Source organism: Grammomys surdaster, unplaced genomic scaffold (genome assembly GCF_004785775.1).
Source record: "Grammomys surdaster isolate TR1022 unplaced genomic scaffold, NIH_TR_1.0 236, whole genome shotgun sequence".
Lineage (NCBI taxonomy): Eukaryota > Metazoa > Chordata > Mammalia > Rodentia > Muridae > Grammomys > Grammomys surdaster.
Window position 1 is genome coordinate 2895962 of NW_021604681.1, and position 20693 is coordinate 2916654.

The 20693-nt window shown below is 40.0% G+C and overlaps 2 pseudogenes; one reads left to right on the top strand and one right to left on the bottom strand.

Moving 5' to 3' along the window:
• Positions 1 to 11535: 11535 nt before the first annotated feature.
• LOC114626487 lies at positions 11536 to 12345 on the bottom strand (annotated as a pseudogene).
• Positions 12346 to 17279: 4934 nt separating this feature from the next.
• On the top strand, positions 17280 to 18208 carry LOC114626469 (annotated as a pseudogene).
• Positions 18209 to 20693: the final 2485 nt, after the last annotated feature.

The following is a 20693-nucleotide window of genomic DNA, read 5'->3' on the forward strand; positions in this document are numbered from 1 at the left end:
TGAAATACAATCAGCCAAAACAACACTCATCACATCAAAAGGGTACAAGGCAAACCAACAGAAGGATGAGCCCAAGAGAAGGCATAAGATTCAGAGACCCACTCGTTCACACCCTTTGTAGTCCCATAAAAATACCAAACTAAGGGCTGGAGAGGTGGCTCAGTGGTTAAGAGCACTGGCTGCTCTTCTACACGTCCTGAGTTCAATTCCCAGCAACCACATGGTGGCTCACAACCATCTGATGGTATTTGATGCCCTCTTCTGATGTATTTGAAGACACTGACAGTGTACTCATATACATAAAATAAATAAAAGATCTTTAAAAAATTGTAAACAAAAAGACTAAAGTAAAAGCTGTAATACATATGCAGAGGGCCTGCAGCAGACCCATGTTAGCTCTGTGCTTGCTGCTTCAGTCTCTAAGTTTATGTGAGCTTTGCTCAGTTGATTTACAAGGCCTTGTTCTGTTTTCCTCCATCCATTCTGGCTCTTATACTCCTCCTACCACCTCCTTTATAAGATTTCCTAAACTCTGAGGGGAGGGAATGGATAGCTGTGTGTTCCAAGGTCTCTGTCCCATCTCCCTCCCCCTCCCCCTTCCCTCTCCTCCTCCCCTCCCCTTCCCTCCCCTTCCTCCTTCTCTCCCCCTTCCCCTCCCCTCCCCTCCCCCTCCCTCTCTCCCCTCTCCCTTCCCCCCCTCCCACTTTGCATAATGTCTCGCTGTGGGTCTCTGCATTTGTGCCCATCTGTTGCTAGAGGAAACTTCTCTGATGATGGCTGAATAAGGCACTGATCTAGAATATAGTAGGTTATCATTAAAGATAATTTTATTGTTAAGTTTTTTTTTAAGACCAGTAGTATTTGGTTTAACCCTAGATCTTTGGGCTACCTAGTCTCTGGTTATGGAGTGGGACTTAAGTCAAATCAGACATTGGTTGGCTACTCCCATAAGCTTTGTGCTACCATTGTCCTAGCGTATTTTGCAGGTAGGACGGATTATAGATCAAAGTTTTTTTGTGGACCGTCCCATACCAAAGACATTAGAAAATAGAAATTAAGGTTCTATGTAGGTATCAGCTAGCTCAACACTTTCATGTTCAGTCTCTCTCTCTCTCTCTCTCTCTCTCCCCGTGTGTGTGTGTGTGTGTGTGTGTGTGTGTGTGTGTGCATGTGTGCTATTTTCAGTGATGGAGCATTTCTGTCAGATTGTGTAGAGCAACCTATTGCCTTGTTAGCTGCCTGGGTTGTTTGGGGGATTTCAGTGGGAACCCTTTGGCTAACAGCTCAATTGGATGTAACACAGACCCATTTCTGGAAGCTTCATTTGGTAATAAGAGATGGCCAGTTGTGATTCCATCTCTCTCTTTATTGGAAACTTCATTAAGATCACCTTCACATATTTTAGGAAGTTTCCATTGCACTAAGTTTTCATACCACCCCTTAAATGCCCCTCAATTCTATATCTGTTTTCTCTTCCCCACCTGATCCTCCATTCCCATCTCCCTTGCCTCCAGTACATCTATAGAACCTATTTCTCCCTCCCAGGGAGATGCATGTGCCCCTTGACCCAGTTCCTTCCACTATACATGGCTTCTCTGGAACTATGGACTATAGCTTGATGTCAGGGTTTTATTGTTGTGAAAGACACCATGACCACAGCAACTCTTATAAAGAAAAACATTTAATTGAGCATAGCTTACAGTTTCAGAGGTTTAGTCCATTATCATCATGGCAGGAAGCACGGTAGCAAGCATGCAGGCAGACATGCTACTGGAGAAGGAGCTGCGAGTTCTACATCATGGTGCTGCTCCCAGAGATTAGTAATACCATTGATTCATCTTCTTTTCTTTTCTTGGTTTTTTCGAGACAGGGTTTCTCTGTGTAGCTCTGGCTGTCCTGGAACTCACTCTGTAGACCAGGCTAGCCTCGAACTCTCGAACTCAGAAATCTGCCTGCCTCTGCCTCCCAAGTGCTGGGATTGAAGGCGTGCGCCACCACCGCCCGGCTTCATCTTATTTTCTTTATTTACTTTAATTAATTACTTTAATTTATATGTTCTTGAGTGACTGTGGGTGCCCATGTACCATGATGGAGGTCAGAGGGTCAGTTTTTCCTTCCACTTTGTTGACACAGAGTCTCTCTTGTCTTCTGCGACTGTGATACAGAAACACCACTGCAGCATAGCTGGCCCAGGATTTCTGTGGACTTTGCTCTCTCTGTCTCCCTTCATGCTGTAGAACTGCTGAGATCACATGTGCAAGCTCCTGAATTTGGCTTCTTGCCAAATTATGGGGACTGAACTCAAGTCATCAGTTTATTTACCTACTAAGCTACCTTTCAGGTTCCAACTTTTATCTCTTGTAGCTTTTGAATTTTTTTTTAACTTTTTGAGATCATAATGTAATTATACCATTTTCTCCTTTCTGTTCTCCCATATGCCTCTCCTTGCTCTATTTCAAATTCATGGCCTCTTTTTTCATTAATCTTTGTTACATACATCTATGTTATTTACCTAAATACATACATACATCCTCAGTTGAAAAAAAACTACTGTCTGAATGATGTCACTTCTATGTATGTATTTTCAGGGCTGATTATTTACTGAGATATTGCTCATATGTATATGTCATACAATAACAAGGTTATAATTTAGTGGCTTTTAATATAGCCACAGTTATATGAATCACTAAAATCTATATTATATGTTTAAGTTTAAATGAATAGATTTTAATTACACTTATTGATATGATTATACACCTAGTATCCTTATGAACCCACAATGTTTACTACAAATTTCCAGTTTCTTTCTGAGGAGATGTTTAGCTTTTTGTAGCATAAGCAGATCTAAAAGTAGCAAGGCTTTCCCTAGAATTCTGACCATCAGTACAATGGAATACTTTTAAGTACTAAAAGGTAACAAATTACTTATACATGCTACCACAACAGAGATCAACCTTGAAAATATTGTGCAAAGTAAAAGAAGTGAGTTATAGAAAATAGGTATATACCTTTCTTTTTTGTTTTTTTTTGGTTTGGTTTTTTGAGACAGGGTTTCTCTGTGTAGCCCTGGCTGTCCTGGAACTCACTCTGTAGACCAGGCTAGCCTCGAACTCTCGAACTCAGAAATCCGCCTGCCTCTGCCTCCCAAGTGCTGGTATTAAAGGCGTGCGCCACCACCGCCCAGCGGTATATACCTTTCAATGTTATCTCCTCTCCCTTTCTCCCCCTCCTCCTATTTTAATGAGGGTGTGCTCCAAACATCCTCCCAGTCCCATCTCCCTGCTCTCGAATTCCCCATCACTAGGGGATCCAAACTTTCGGGGACCATGGCCCTCCACTTCCACTGATGTCTGACAAGGTCACCCTCAATTACCTATACAGGTGGAGACATAAGTCCCTCCCTTTGTGCTCTCTGGCTGGAGGTTTAGACTTTGGGAGCTCTGGTTGAATCTTTGATACTCCTTCTAAAAAGGACCAAAGCACCCACACTTTGGTCTTCCTTCTTCTTCTTGAGTTTCATGTGGTCTCTGTGTTGTGTCTTAGGTATTGTGAGCTTTTGGGCTAATATCCACTTATCAGTGAGTGCATACCATGTATGTTCTTTTGGGATTGGGTCACCTCACTCAAGATGATATTTTCCAGCTCCATCCATTTGCCTAAGAATTTCATGAACTCATTGTTTTTAATAGCTGAGTAGTACTCCATTGTATAAATGTACCACATTTTCTGCATCCATTCTTCTGTTGAAGGTCATCTGGGTTCTTTCCAACTTCTGGCTTTTATAAATAAGGCTGCTATGAACATAGTGGAGCATGTGTCCCTGTTGTATGTTGAAACATCTTCTGGGTATATGCCCAGGAGTGGTATAGCTGGGTCCTCAGGTAACACTATGTTCAATTTTCTGAGGTACCGCCAGACTGCTTTCCACAGTGGTTGTACCAGTTTACAATCCCACCAACAGTGAAGGAGTGTTCCTCTTTCTCCACATCCTCGCCAACATCTGCTGTCACCTGTGTTTTTGATCTTAGCCATTCTGACTGATGTGAGGTGGAATCTCAGTGTTGTTTTCATTTGCATTTCCCTGATGACTAGGGATGGGAGATAACATTGAAACATACATACGTAAAATATACAATAAAAAAAAACAGATAAAGGGTCTAAAAAAAGAGAGAGAGTTTACTTATTTCAAATTATTTTCAAAAGTTTCTAGGAAATACTAATTGGCTAAGATCCTATTTTAAGCTCTCCACAAAATAATTTAAGTCTCTGTTTAATATTCTCAAGGGAGATGTAGATCTTAATTTTCCTCAACAATTAATTGACAAAAGATAAGTAATCTCACAAAAAGTAGAAGGAGCTATTACTAATCGATATATTATATAGTCTGATTAGTTGTTGGCTGTGCTTTAACAGTCCTTTGATAAAAGATTATTAATATAGATTTATATATCCTTAAATAGGGTCTTCATGACTCTCTGAGTGTGGAAGGAGTGACTGTTGGCACTTCTGCCCTGATTTTACAAGAACTCTGAAAAATTGGCTTTAAAAACAAAAGAGGGGGAATGGTACCCTCCCCCAGAAGGAGTGCCCCTGAAATACTCTTCATCATACCTTGTTGACTTTTAACTCTCTAAAACTGAAGATTCATGGCAACTGCTGACTGCCTCTGGCACCACCGAGACCAACAAAAACTTTGCCACAGATATGGGGAAGGACCCTCTTACCCTTAAAGGGAATGGCCCAGACCCAGTTCCCTTAAGGGGCCGAGGATTGATATGCCTGTTTGATACCACAGAAGGCACAGCTAACCGGTTACTAAAAAGGTTAATGAAATAAATAGATACTTCCACAAAGCCAGGCCCAATTATAAATAAGATGAATAACAATTTACGTCCAGGGAAGAGAAATCTCCCTGAGAATTCCCTTCCTTTTTCTTTCCAGGTAAAAATGAATCCCCCGTGATGTCTGCTGTTAGAAGTTCTAATCCAGATGCTGGCCTCCAAACTTATACTACTCAGACCTTTGAAGGGCCACTGACAAGAACATCAAACAACTAGAGGTTGACATCACTAATCTGAAGAAATCCCTCGTTTCATTGTCTGAAGAGACCTCCAAAAATCACAAAGATCCTTATTGGACTTGATTTACTCTATTACAATAGAAAAGGCTGTGTACAGCCCTTGACTGTGTACAGCCCTTAAAGAAGAAGGTTGCCTTTACATAGACAAGACAAGGAGGGTTAAAGAGAGCATGAAATAGACCAGTGAAGGCCCTGAGAAAAATCAGAGAGAAAGAGACAGATGAATGCTGGTACAAGAATTGTTTTTCAGCCTCTCCAAAGTTGTCAACCCTACTCCCTTCCATCTTGGGACCATTATTTGGATTCTTTCTGCTTATTTCTGCTGGTCCCTGGGCCTCAAATAGGCTGACTAACTCTGTGAAACAACAGATAAATAATTTGGTAGCAAAAACCTATTCAGATACATTATCATAAGTTAGCTATGGAGGACCACGAGACTCAAGATGAGGTTGTTACTTTATACAGGGTGTTCCCAAAACCCATCTCCACCCAATCTAAAAGAGGGGACTTCCACCCCTAGACCAAGCAGAGAGGGGCCACCCAGAACCCCCTCTGACTGGCGATCTGAATTCTTGCTTAGGTTGCGAGGCTAAGCACTGCAAGGGAATATAAATAAAAGTTAAAAATATCTCTCTGGATTCCCTGAGGAACAAGCCTGACTGCATAGGGGTTGATGTCAAAAGTATCCCCTCTACAGGAAAAAGACATCGGGATGGGTATGGCCCTCATGCCTCACTAGACAAGGACAGGGGGACCAGAGCCATTACAAGGTCCCCTTCAAATACTGGAGGTCAGGCCTCTATTCCCACCTTCGCAAGAAGGGAGGAGATGTCAGGGGCAGCCCTGATTAAACACTGAAGGCCTAAAATCAGCCATAGGCCTAAAATCAATAGGTCAGTCATACATGTATACTAACACAAAGTCTTGAGTCTCTGTGGAAAAACGTTGAAACAGATGGCTATAAGCTATTGTAAACAGGCAGCTTTTGTGGAAATTTACCAGCCTGAGTAGTCATAGACCTTGTAAATAGCTAGCCTTGGCAGATAATACCAACATAGATAAGGACAAGTGAGTCATAGGCAGAGTCATAGTGACCTGTCCCCTGAACCTTCACCCAGCCAATACCCAGTTCTGAAAGATATCTGTATTCCCCCTGAACACCCACACTCCAGTGTCATCCCCTTCCCCACATCCTGCCTTTCTGTGTTTATAACCCCTGTGTGAATGAATTACGATTTGAGAAAAAATAAATAAATTATAAAAGAAAAGAAAAGAAAAGAAAATAGGTATATGTGGTGGTTTGAATATGCTTGGCCTAGGGGGTGGCACTATTTGGGGGTGTGGCCTTGCTGGAGTAGGTGTGGCCTTATTGGAGTAGGTGTGTTGCTGTGTGCTTAAGATCCTCACCCTGAACCAGGAAGTGGTGGCGCACACCTTTAATCCCAGCACTTGGGAGGCATAGACAGGCAGATTTCTGAGTTTGAGGCCAGCCTGGTCTACAGAGTGAGTTCCAGAACAGCCAGGGCTACACAGAGAATCCCTGTCTCAAACAAACAAACAAACAAACAAACAAACAAACACCCTCACCCTAGCTTCCTGGAAGTCAGCCTTCCACTAGCAGCCTTCAGATGAAGAGGTAGCACTCTCATCTCCTCCTGCACCATATCTATCTGCCTGGACACTGCCATATTCTCACCTTGATGATAATGGACTGAACCTTCAAATCTATAAGCCAGCCTTAATTCAATGTTGTCCTTTTAAGAGTTGCCTTGATCATGGTGTCTGCTCACAGTATACCCTAACTAAGACAGTATATGTTTCATTTTGTTCATGTATGTGAGATATCCAGAAAAGGCAAACCCAGAAGGTGAGAAAACATGTTAATGTTTGCTAGGAACAGAAAATAGCAGGGTTACTGGAAAATGATTGTTAGCAGGCACAGAGGCTTCGTGGGAACTGGTGAAAATATTTCACAATCACTTCATGGTAATGACCACACAGCTCTGCGAATATTAAAACCACTCCCTTATAAATTTGAAATAGATGAATTTGTGCTATGTTAAAATACATCGCAATACAGCTATTGAGAATGTACATGGGTAAAGAGAGATTTTATTCTGGCTAATTGATCACAGTGAAAACTAATGACCCTTAAGGAAAGATATTAGAAAAGTTATACCTGCTTCTAAACATCAACTAAAATCACAGAAGGTTTAGTTTATGTGTTTTTTTTAAAATAAAAACATAATTACTAGTGATTTCTATTGAACATTTTGGGAAGAAATAAAACTAGTTTTACATAAGCTCTTTGAAAAAGCATGGGGCTGGTGAGATGGTTCAGAGGTTAAGAGCACTGACTACTCTTCCAGAGGTCATGAGTTCAAATTCCAGTATCCACATGGTGGTTCATAACCATCTGTAATGAGATCTGATGCCCTCTTCTGGGGTGTCTAAAGACAGCTACAGTGAACTTACATATAATAAATAAATGAAAACTTTGGGGCCGGAGCTTGTGGGGCCGGAGCAAGTGGGGCTGGAGCGAGAGGGAGAAGAGAAGAGAAAAAAAAAAAAAAGAAGAAAAAGCATGAAGAATGAATTCTCTGACAAATGTTTTAAAGCCGACATTGTTTTTATATAAAAACCAAAAATATTATAGATGCACAACAAACAAAGGTGTGCAGTACCTTTCTCCTTTCATGTAGTTTTCAATTATCCATTGTCTATAAATTTGCAATGGAAATCAGTTCCTCTTTCTCCCTTTCTCCCCCAACACCCTTTCTGTTTTGAGACAGGCTAATCCAGACTAGCCCCAACTCAGACTCCTGAGCCTCCTATATCACTCATAAGTGCTGGGATTACAAGTGTGTGCTACAACAGAAATAAATAATTCATAATTTTAAACTGTTTTAAATATTGTTTTAAATAAAGTGATGAAACTTTATGCCTTCCTATGTTGCCTTGCCTGGGACATAAAACACCTCTTTGTCCAGAGTATCTGTATTGTATACACATCTCAGCTGTTAGACACATACTATTCATTTTGGTTAACTGTCTATTATAGTGTTTGTGTTCAAGTACCCCAAGGCATAAAAGTAATGGCACTGTCAGTTCAGGTATGTCTAAGAGAAGTCATAGTGCTTCTTGTATGTGCAATAGAGAAAATTCCTGACATGCATAAAGAAGAAAGGGCCAGATGTGATGGCACACACCTATAATCCTAATCCTAGCATACTTAGGAATGCTAAGACAAGATAATTATGAGTTCAAGTCCAGCCTAGATTATTAAGAAGGTTCAAGGCCATTTTGAGATGGATAGTGAGACTCTTTCTAAAATAAAGTTATATGTGGGTTGCTAAGATTTATGGCAAGGTATTCCTCATCTCTTACTCTGCTAGATCTATGAATGAAACTTTACTATAGGAAACAAAAATTAGCATATATATTGTTTGGTAGCATCTCCCATATCTGGAATCTACCAGGAAGCTAACTCCTATAAATAAAGAAGAACGGCTATACTGACCAGTATTCTTTATGAGTCTAAAGACATAAAGGTGCTAGAGATTGAACCTGAGGCTTTACAAACCAGATTGGTACTGTCACTATACCAAGCTCACATAGGCAAGAATTTTAAGAAACTTTAGTAGATCAGATTCAACACACACAATATACATCACAATATAATTGGGCTTATGCCAGGACGTGTTGATGTACCATTCAAAACCAGCCATTATAATTCAGCCCAACATTCATTGCCTTAACTTTATGATCTCAGTCAATGAAAATGATTTGACAAAAATATATTCATAAAAACCCTCTACAGCCTAGCAGGTCATGCATGAGACTGTGGCAGGAGAGTGACACTGGGGGATTATAAATTCAATATCTGCTTGGTCAATTTTGCAAGACATTGTTTTAAAAATAAAAATGAATAAAAAGAAGGCTGGGGCATATCTCAGTATAAGTGTAAAGAGAAGGTAAGAGAACATAGCATGTCATCAGATGTAGGAGTCTAGAGACTCGAGGTTCGAACCGCAGTGTCTATATAATAAATAAACAGAAATAAATAAATAAACTAATTAATGAAAATAACCAGAGGAGACATTTTTCTTTTCTTCTTCCCCAAGAGCCCAGAAAGGGCTTCTCTGTATAGCACTGGCTTTTCTGGAACTTACTTTGTAGATCAGAATCAATTCTACCTTCCTCTGCCTACTGAGTGTTGGGATTAAAGGCATACACCAGCCAGCCTCAAGACTGTTTTTCAATAGATAAAGACTAGCTATAAATGCTATCACATTTAATGGTGATTATTTTTCCTCTACTATGGTTTGAATGTGTTCCCCCAAATAATGTGATGGTAACTTAATCCCAAACACAACATTGTTGGGAGGTAAGGCATTGTTGGGTTCTAAGTCATGATAACTCCAACTTATTGAATAGATTAATGTCAGTAAAAGGGATTTAAGATGGCAAATTTGATTTCTTTTTTTCATAGTTTATTTAGCTTTATTCACATTACACCCCAATCACAGTCTTCCTCCCTCCTCTCCTTCCAGTCTGGCCCTTAAAACTCCCTCCCCCAATCCCTTTCACACACCTTGGGCACCACTGAAGCCTGGCTTTTTGTCCCAGCACAACTACTCAGTGCCTCTTCCACTGAGACCCAACCAGGCAGTCCAGTTAGGGGAAGGGGATCCAGTGGCATGCAACCGAAATAGAGAAAGCTCCTGCTCCAATTGTTAGAGGACCCACATGAAGATCAAGGTACACATCTCCAGCAATGTGTATGGGACCCAGGCCCAACCCTTTAAAGATCTTTGGTTGGTGGTTCAGTTCCTGTGAGGCCCTAGAGGCCCAGGTTAGTTGACTTTGATGTCCTTGACTCCACTGGCTTGCTTAATCCTGTTGTTCACTCTTTCACAAGACTCCTGAAACTCTGAAGTTTGCATCTGTTTCCATCAGTTGCTCAGTTGCTGGATGATGCCTTGCAGAAGACATGTGTACATATATATGTTTATATGCATATATACATAAATACATATATGCACATATACATGCACACATATACACATATGCATATGCATGCATTCAGATATACATACGTGCATATATACACATACACATATTCACACATACCTACACATATGCATATTCATATATATTCACATACATGCACATTCACATACATCTACATACATGCACATTCACATACATCTACATACATGCATATTCATATACATTTACATACACGCATATTCATATGTATTTACATACATGCATATTCATATGTATTTACATACATGCATATTCACATACATCTACATACATGCATACCCATACATTTACACACACGTTCATATATTTACATACATGCATATTCATATATATTTACATACATGCATATTCATATATATTTACATACATGCATATTCATATATCTACACACATGCATATTCATATGCATTTACATACATGCATATTCATATACATCTGCATATATGCATATTCATATATTTACATACATACATATTCAGACATATTTACATACATGCATATTCAGACATATTTACATACATGCATATTCAGACATATTTACATACATGCATATTCACATACATCTACATACATGCATATTCAGATATATTTACATACATGCATATTCATATACATCTGCATCATGCATATTCAGATATATTTACATACATGCATATTCACATACATCTACATACATGCATATTCAGACATATTTACATACATGCATATTCAGACATATTTACATACATGCATATTCAGATATATTTACATACATGCATATTCACATACATCTACATACATGCATATTCATATATATTTGCATACATGCATATTCACATACATCTACATACATGCATATTCATATATTTACATACATGCATATTCACATACATCTACATACATGCATATTCATATATTTACATACATGCATATTCACATACATCTACATACATGCATATTCACATACATTTACATATATGCATATTTGCATATATGCATGCATGCATATTTACATATATGCATATTTACATGCATGCATATATGGATATATGCATATTTACATATAAGGATATACTAATATACTAATAGAGTTAAGATATCTGATCAATGAACTAAAATATTCAAAAGTTTTTCTAGTACAAAAATTAAATGCTTTAGTTATAAAAGAGCTCTAGTAATATACACAAACTATATACTTCAGACAGTCACAAAAGTGTGAGCAGATGGCTTATCAAATGACATTTAATACAACTAGTTTTCAGCAACCCCTTCGTGGTCCACATCTACAAAGAAATCCAGCCCAATCCCCTCCAGATCCCACCCCACAGAAAAGCACATACTTACCAGAATTTTTAGCAAGTATGATTTGGGAATTTGTTTTGTTTCTGCAAACAAAAAAGTTCCCAGGGCAAGTTATTTGCAGTTTAATTGCCACTGTCAACTGATCTGGACCTGGACCAGGATTGAGACCTCTGGCGATTCACAGATGCTGGAGATTTAGATCTACTCGAAGAACCATGTTTCTGGCTTTTCTTAGGCACAGGAACTGGGCTTGCTCCGGCTCCAACTCCTTCTCCTTGATCGGCTGTAACACTTGCTCCTTTGTGAACAGGATTGGCTACAGGACCTAGAGGAACTCCTGGTCTGAGATTGTGACCTGCTTCTTGACCTGCTGTGCCTTTTGCTGCCTTCAATTAATTTGATTTTTCTCCTGCTAATTTTCTTTCCAGAAAGTTTCTCCATAGCATTCTTTAAGTCACCATAAGAGGGTAAGAGGCAAACTCAGCTACCCCTTCATTTAGTTTAGGTCGATGTGTTTCCGCAAAGGTTACTTCCCCAGCTTGTCTCATGAAATCTTTGTGATCCTGCCGGCTGACTCTTGAGGATAAATTCTCAACTGTAAGTCGGTTTTCTGTTCTTACAGGTGGGGCCTTTCGTCTATCATTTCGAGGTCTGCGACTGCTAAAACTGTCAGAGTATCGTCCGCTACCTCTTCCTCCTTGAGCTCGAGCCCGAGCCGGAGCATGTTCAATAGTAACCCTTTCACTGTAAAGTTCCTCATCAAGCTCATAAACAGCATCATCTGCATCCCGTGGGTCCTCAAATTCCACAAAACCAAAACTTCTTTTCAAATCAATATCTCTTATTCGTCCGTAACCCTTGAAGAATTTTTCCACATCTTTCTCCCTTGCTGCTGGATTTAGTCTCCCAATGAACACACGACAGCCACTCATGATGCCCGGCTAGTGTTTCCACTTTTCTAGACTGCGCAGCTGCGCTCGTCCATGGCTCCTGGGTGCCCTCCCATCTGCCCAGTTTATTTATTTATTATCTGTAAGTACATTGTCACTCATAAGAGGGCATCACATCTCATTACAGATGGTTGTGAGCCACCATGTTGTTGCTGAAATTTGAACTCCGGAAGAGCAGCCAGTGCTCTTAACCACTGAGCCATCTCACCAGCCCCCCATGTCTTTGTTTTTAATAGCTGAATAGTGTTCCATTGTGTAGTTGTACTACATTTTCTTTATCCATTTTTCTGTTGAAGGAAATCTAGGTTGTTTCCAGTTTCTGGCTATTATGACTAAAGCCACTGTGAACATAGTTGAGCAAGTGTTCCTGTGGTATAGTGGGGCCTCTTTTGGTTATATGCCCAGGAGTGGTACAGCTGGGTCTTGAGGTAGAACTATTCCCAGTTTTCTGAGAAACCACCAAATTGATTTCCAAAGTGGTTATACAAGTTTGCAATCACACCAGCAATGGAAGAGTGTTTCCCTTTCTCCACATCCTTGCCAGCATCTGCTGTTACTTGATTTTTTGATCTTTGATTGGTGTGAGGTGGAATCTCAGGGTTATTTTGACTTGTATTCCCCTGATGAGTAAGGATGTTGAACATTTTCTTAAGTGCTTCTCGTCCATTAGAGATTCCTCTGTTGAGAATTCTCTGTTTAGCTTTGTACTCCATTCTGGAGGCTGCTGTTTTGTTTTATTGCCGGTGTCCTTAACCTTGCAGAAGCTTTTCAGCTTTATGTGGTCTCATCTGTTGGTCTTAGTGCCTGAGCTATTGGTGTTCTGTTTAGGAATTTGTCTCCTGTACCAGTGGGTTCAAGGCTACTCCCCACTTTTTCTTCTATTAGATTTATATTGAAGTCTTTGATCCACTTGGACTTGAGTTTTGTGTAGGGTGATAAATAAGGATCTATCTCCATTCTTCTACATGCAGGCATCCAGTTAGGCCAGCACCATTTGTTTAAGATGCTTTCTTTTGTCCATTGTATGGTTTTGCCTTCTTTGTCAAATATCAAGTGTCTATAAGTGTGTGGGTTTATTTCTGTGTCTTCAATGATGACTCCACCATGTTGAATAGATTAATGTCAATAAAAGGGCTTTGAGGTGGCAAATTTGATTTCTTATGCTCTCAAACTTCCTTTACATTTTCACTGTGAGATAATGTAGGCCCTGGTCAAATACCAGTCCCTTGACCTTCCAATTTCCAGTCTCCAAAACCATGGAGAAATATGCTACTGTTCATTACAACTTATCAAGGCTGCAGTTTTCTATTGTAACTGTATAACATGAACTAAAGCAGCATCTATGATCTGGAGTAACACTGATGTGTCCAGGCTTAAGCACTTCCATTTAACATTATACTAAGTGCTCTGGCTGATGAAATTGAGCGAGATAAGGAAATAGCCCACATTTGAAATCTGTAAGTGGAACGATAGTGCAGAACAACTTGAATATCTGATCGAGTCCATATAATCCAACTTCAAATGGTCCCATAGTCATTTAAAAACTTTTTTTTTTCGAGACAGGGTTTCTCTGTGTAGCCCTGGCTGTCCTGGAACTCACTCTGTAGACCAGGCTGGCCTCGAACTCAGAAATCCACCTGCCTCTTCCTCCCAAGTGCTGGGATTAAAGGCGTGCGCTACCACCGCCCGACATGGTTGGTTCTTATAAATAAATAAAAAGGCCAACTATCTCTGACACCACAACTAGTTTGATTTGAATCTGCGGCTTACTACCTTAATCCAGGCCCCATAGGTTCCCTTGTCTTTTTGCTTTGAGAATGATAGGACCATGTTTAATTAACTTATTGTTATCCAGTGTCTGCTCCTTTATAAAAATCAAGAATTTGAAAGTAACTAAAAGAAATGGGAGAATGAAGTGACTAAGGTAACACCATCTTGTCCTGACTCCAGTTCACAGCTGCTTAGACATTTCTTAGCCCTCTACCCCCAGAACAGCCATGTTTGCCTTAGCAATATATTTGGGATTTTAATGCCCCCGATGGTCCAAATGTATTAATCCAAATAATTGATATTTATATAAATTAAATATAAACTAAAATAACTGAAAGTGGTATCAATAAAAATTGTCATGCTGTGTCTGAAATAACTACTGTGCTTTGCCTAAACACATATGACAAGGTTATTCTGACTTGTCTAACATTGATGTAATTGTGGAATTTTGCTTTTAAGAATGCTGTACCCTTGAGCCTTCTTAACAACAGACTCTGAGGCATTCACCTGCTTTTGGTCACTGGCCAAAATGAAAGGACTCATACTTTTTCTTAAAAATTAATTTATTCTCTCGTACTATATCTCAACCAGTTTCCCCTCATTTCCTCTTCCTCTTACCTCCTCCATCTCCTCCACTTCCTCCCTCCCCATCTGCTCATCTGCTTCAGAGTAGGGCAGACCTCCCATGGATGTCAACCAGCCATGGCATATCACGTTGCAGTAAGACTGGGCACCTCCTCTCCTATTAAGTCTGGACCAGGCAGCCGGGCGGTGGTGGCGCACGCCTTTAATCTCAGCATTTGGGAGGCAGAGACAGGCGGATTTCTGAGTTCGAGAGTTCGAGGCTAGCCTGGTCTACAGAGTGAGTTCCAGGACAACAGCCAGGGCTACACAGAGAAACCCTGTCTCGAACCCCCCCCCCTTCAAAAAAAAAGTCTGGACCAGGCAATCCAGTAGGAGGACAAGGGTCTCGAAAGCAGGAAAGAGCAGGACTCCCACTCTCCTTCTTAGGAAGCATAGCCTTAATTGGATTAAATAATGTGGTGATCTAGATCTTTCTTGAGTGGATCATTTCATGGGCTGACTGAAAACAGAAGTTAGATGAGCATCAGAGTTTTTCCTCTGCTTTTCGATTGAAGACGTGACCAGCTGTCTTAGGCTTCATGACAAATCCAGCATGGTGGACTGTACTCATGAGCTATGAGCCAAAAGAAAACCTTCCTTCCTCTGTTGCTTTTGTCAAGTGTTTTGTTACAGCAACGAGTAAAGTAATCAATACAACTGGAAAGTGGGTAGTAGAGACTGAGAACAGTTAGAGCAAAGACAACTGGATGGGCGTTGCTGGGGATACAGCTCAGCTGACAGAGTGATTCTATAGCATTCATGAAGCAGCCCTGGGATGGATACCTAGTACTGCATAAGGCTTTCATGGTGGCACATACCTGTAATCCTAGCACTTGAGAGGTGGAAACAGGAGGATCTGAAGTTTAAAGGTTTTTTTTAAGGGTTACAAAAAGAATTCAAGGCCAATGTGAACTATGGGAGACTCTGTTTCAATAAAACAAAGCAAAAATCTAACAGTTGATGGAATAATGTGCTGAAAGGTTTGAGACCTGATTCAAAGATTATACAACACACACACATACATACATACATACATACACACACACACACACACAGAGAGAGAGAGAGAGAGAGAGAGAGAGAGGGAGACAGATATCACATGGTACTCTCCTTAAATATCTACAATTCACATTCTATGTTTTTTACTTTAAAAATTAAGTTTAAGCAAATTACACATCACAAAGCAAAGAGTATTCACTTTGAAAGGGGGTAGAAACACCCCTTCTTGTTAGACAGGAAGGTAAAAAGTAGATATGACAGAACTGTAGACTGTTTCTTTTTTTAAATACCCAGCCAACATAATTTCTGCATAAGTTCTTTATTTTTCTTCCTTGACCCTAAGGATCTGCTGGCTTGCAACTTGGAAAGAGGACGTGAGAAATGTCTGGCAGTGGCCACTTGGAGCGTGACTCACAGATACACCAGCAAATTTGTTTCCAATTATGAAGGCAGCTAAATCAAAATTAGAGAAGCAGCAGCCTCGTTCTGACAGCCTGTATCAAAAGCAGTTTCTTCAGCCAGCTAGATTCTTAGGCTTAGAGGCTTGTTCCTAGTAATTTAGCTCGCAATTTCTTCCTTTACATTGTCCAGAGGTTTCTGAATATTATCTAATACTCTTCATTAAACTAAGTTTAATTTCCAAATTAGGTAGAATGGATTGTTTTGTCTGTCTACTTGTCTGTCTATCTGTCTTGTCTGTTTGAGACAAGGTCTACAGTCTATGACATATTTTAAAAAACAGAAGGATACAAAATTCCTAACGTATAGAAACATCCACACAGACATGCATATGCACACATGTGAAGGCTAGAAGTCAGCTTTAACTGTCTTCTTGCCCAGCACCTAATTTTTTGACACATTTTTTTCTTTTTCTTTCTTTTGTTTTTCAAGAGAGGGTTTCTCTGTTTAGCCCTGGCTGTCCTTGAACTCACTTTATAGACCAATCCGGCCTTGAACTCACAGAAAGCCACCTGCCTTTGCCTCCTGAATGCTGGGATTAAAGGTATGTGCCACCACTGCCTGTTAAGACAGTTTTTCTTATTAAACCCAGAACTCACTGATTTATCTAGTTGGGTTGCCCAGAAAGTCTCTGGGATTCCTTCTGCCTCCATCTCCACCTCCTCATGGCCAGAATGGCTGCCATGCCCGGTTTCTAATGTGGTTACTGGAGATCTGAACTCAGATCCTCACGCTTGTGGAGCAAGTACTTTACTCACTGAGCTATCTTTCCAGACTTCTCTTTTTAAAATCTTGAGAAGCTTACAGAAACAGAAAGGAAAGTCACTGAACTTGCGGTAGTTTAACATTTCTTTAATCTCAGTACATTTTGCACCTGATCATGAATTATAGAGAAACATAAATGTTGATCTACCATATCCCTAAGAGTTTCTTGAGAATACCAGACATTTAACAAAAAAAAAAAACCTACATCAGCAAGAATGCAATTCTTCTCTTGCCAGGTGTCTTCATCCGAATGACATCATCTTTAAACCCTGCGTGTCAATCCCTGATGCACCATCATGATGCATAGGGAAGACAGGGCAACCTGGAAGTCCAACTATTTCCTTAAGATCATCCAACCTTTGGATGATTACCCAAAATGCTTCTTTGTGGGAGCTGACAACGTGGGCTCCAAGCAGATGCAGCACATCCACATGGCCCTTCAAGGGAACGCTGTGGTGCTGATGCGCACGAACACCAAGATGTACAAGGCCATCAGGGGATCTCTGGAAAACCACCCAGCTCTGGAGAAACTGCTGCCTCACATCCTGGGGAATGTGGGCTTCGTGTTTGCCAAGGAGGACCTCACTGAGACATGCTGCTGGCCAATAAGATGTCAGCTACTGCTGGAGCTGGTGCTATAGCCCCATGTAAGGTAAAAAAAAAAACACACACACACACACTGGACTGGAGCCTGAGAAGACCTCTTTCTACTAAGCTTTAGGCATCACTACTAAAATCTCCAGAGGTACTCGTGAAATTCTAAGTGATGTGCAACTGATAAAAACTGGAGACAAAGTAGGGGCCAGTGAAACCACAAGAGCTGAATACCCTGAACATCTTCCCCTTCTCCTTTGGGCTGAGCATCCAGCAGGTGATTGACAATGGCAGCATTTATAATCCTGAAATGCTGGACATCACAGAACAGACCCTGCATTCTCATGTCCTAGAGGAGGTCCACAATGTTGCCAGAGTCTGTCTGCAGATTCATCAATGGATACAAGTGGGTCCTAGCTCTGTCTGTAGCGACTGAGTACACCTTCCCACTTGCTGAAAAGTTGAGGCCTTCTTGGCTGATCCATCTGCATTTGTGGCTGCTGCCACCACTGCTGTTCCTGCCGTCTCTGCAGCCCCAGCCAAGGCTGAAGCTAAGGAAGAGTCAGATGAATCAGATGAGGATATGTCTCTGACTAATCCCCACAAAGCAATCGAGTCAGCCAGCTTAATTTGAGAAAGGTGAAACTAAAGGGTTACTTCTCTTTAAAAAAAAATGCCATTGCTCAAAAAATAATTATCTTGGCCTTCTTTAATGGCATTTTCTAGTGATATGTGATTCATTACAGTTGCTATTTGTTCAGAATTTCAAGATGAATCCTGTGACTTCTGCCCTTTCCTCTTTTCAACTACTTCCTGCTCTCTCAAGAGTCTTTTTCATTCTGAATTGTCAATGCTTTTACTGCTAAACGGATGATATGGCACCTTTATTTATATGCTATGCAAATGGAAGCGAAAAAAAAATCTTAAGGCCACATCTGTGAAAAGAGCATAGGAATCATTAGAGAAGCAGTTAATATGCACTTAAGGACACACATTACAGATGATGCTGAAACGTTAGGGCAATGGTTCTCCATCTGTGGGTTGCGACCCTTTGGGGTCAAATAACCCTCTCACCATGGTCACCTAAGACCATCAGAAAACACAGATATTTACATTATGATCCATAACTCATTATGACTCAAAATTGTGGTTATGAAGTAGCAGTGAAAGGAATTTGATGGTTGGAGGTCACCACAACATAAAGAACTGTATTAAAGTGTTGCAGCATTAGGAAAGTTGAGAACCATAGCATTAGGGGTTTGCATAGTTTGGTGAGTTTTAATTACAATTATTTATCCTATGTATGTATGTATGTATGTATGTATGTATGTATGTATGTGTTCATGTGTGCCTCTGTATGTATTCTATGGCACGTATATGAATGTCAGAAGAAACGCTATTATTTGATGAAAGAATTTCTGCAGCGGAACATCAGTATTGCTATTTATTTAGATTTCGACTTGTTGTCCCCACCACGGGTGGGTTTCCATCAAAATACAGAGACTTGAGCTTTTCAGTCCCTCAAGGCTGCAAATTATAGGAATTTTAGTAACGTTAATTTTCAGGAAAAAGGCTGAAACAATTCTTTTAGCACACACACAGACATATTTTTCTATTTCTGCAGTCTGACATCATCATTTTCTCGAGGAGCTTTTCTAAAACCTCAAGGAGAAACCAGCAGGTGCTAATTTCTTAAATATCAGCCATTTTTCTTGCTTCTTGTTTTAAGTTGAAACATACCTGTGCACCCTCAGGAAGTATACTACAATAAGTTGATGCATTGCGAAGTGTAACGATCTGATTAGTTATGAGCTCTTCCATCCTTTCAAAGTCAGGTCATCAGGTCAGAAGCAAGTGACTTTACTCACTAACCCACATTGCCAGCCCTAGGCAATGCTCTTCAAGGTAGGCGATGATGACTTTATAGTCCTTGTGCCATTTCAACTACTTTTGGAATAGTAGAACTGGATTATATGGTGCTATATAATGTACAGGAAACATTATGTGTCCCTCTAGGACTTAATTTCTTTATAAAATCAGAGGCCATAAAAGAGTAATCATGCGTGCACCTTTTAGCTTAGAAATTCTGCCTATTTGTTCATCTTATTATTAAGATGACACATATTATTAAGTCAGTTGTTCTAAATTAATGAACAGACTGGAAAAAAGGTAGAGAAAAGTACAAATGCAAATGGTAAAATGGAGAAAACCTGGGAAAGTCCATTTTTATTAAGACTGCTCATGTGGCAATTCTTTATGAACTATTTTCTGAAAGCATTTCTGCTGTTATTTAAATTAGGTATTGCATGGACTTATTAAAACTTACTTAAGGCATTCAGAAATAATGGTTGATCATCTACAAGGACTGTTGTAGATACTGGCCATACAGTGGCTAAACGTCAACTCTGTTTGGATTGCTGAAAAGATTCAAAATATATTTCAAGTAAAGGATTGCTTGAGGCACTTCATAATTGTATTCAGTGTCATCTTGAGTATGATAGCTCCTCACATAATGGTTTTGACTTAGTTTTGATTTAAATAGAATCTTTGTACAGAAGATCTATGCTCTTCAAGCAGGTTGACTTGCTTTATAATCTTATTTTAGATGTGTTTATTTTATGCATACAGGTATTTTGCTGGCATCATGTCTATATACCACATGCATGTCTGGTGCCCATAGAGGCCTGAAGAGGGTATTGGATCTCCAGGAATTGGAGTCATGGATTGTTGTGAGCTGCCATGTAGATGCTGGGAACTTAACCCAGTTCTTTTACAAGAACAACACATGTTCTTGACCCCTGAACTATCCCTCCAAGATTTATAGTATTTTAAAACATAAATAGATAACTTATTTAGTTATCAGACATCTCTTCATGTTGCAAATGTGTAGAACTACATCAGGTACCTATTTCTAGAACAAGGTTTTATAACACAAATGGCTCAGCCATGATGAGCACATACCAGTGAAACTTTAACCTTTTTATACATTCATTTATTGAGATGGTATCCTGTAGTTCAGGCTGGTCTCGAACTTTTTATGTGCCCAAAGATGATCTTGAACTTCTGATTCTCTTAACTCTACCTCCCAAATGCTAGAACGATATGGTATGCAACTCTGT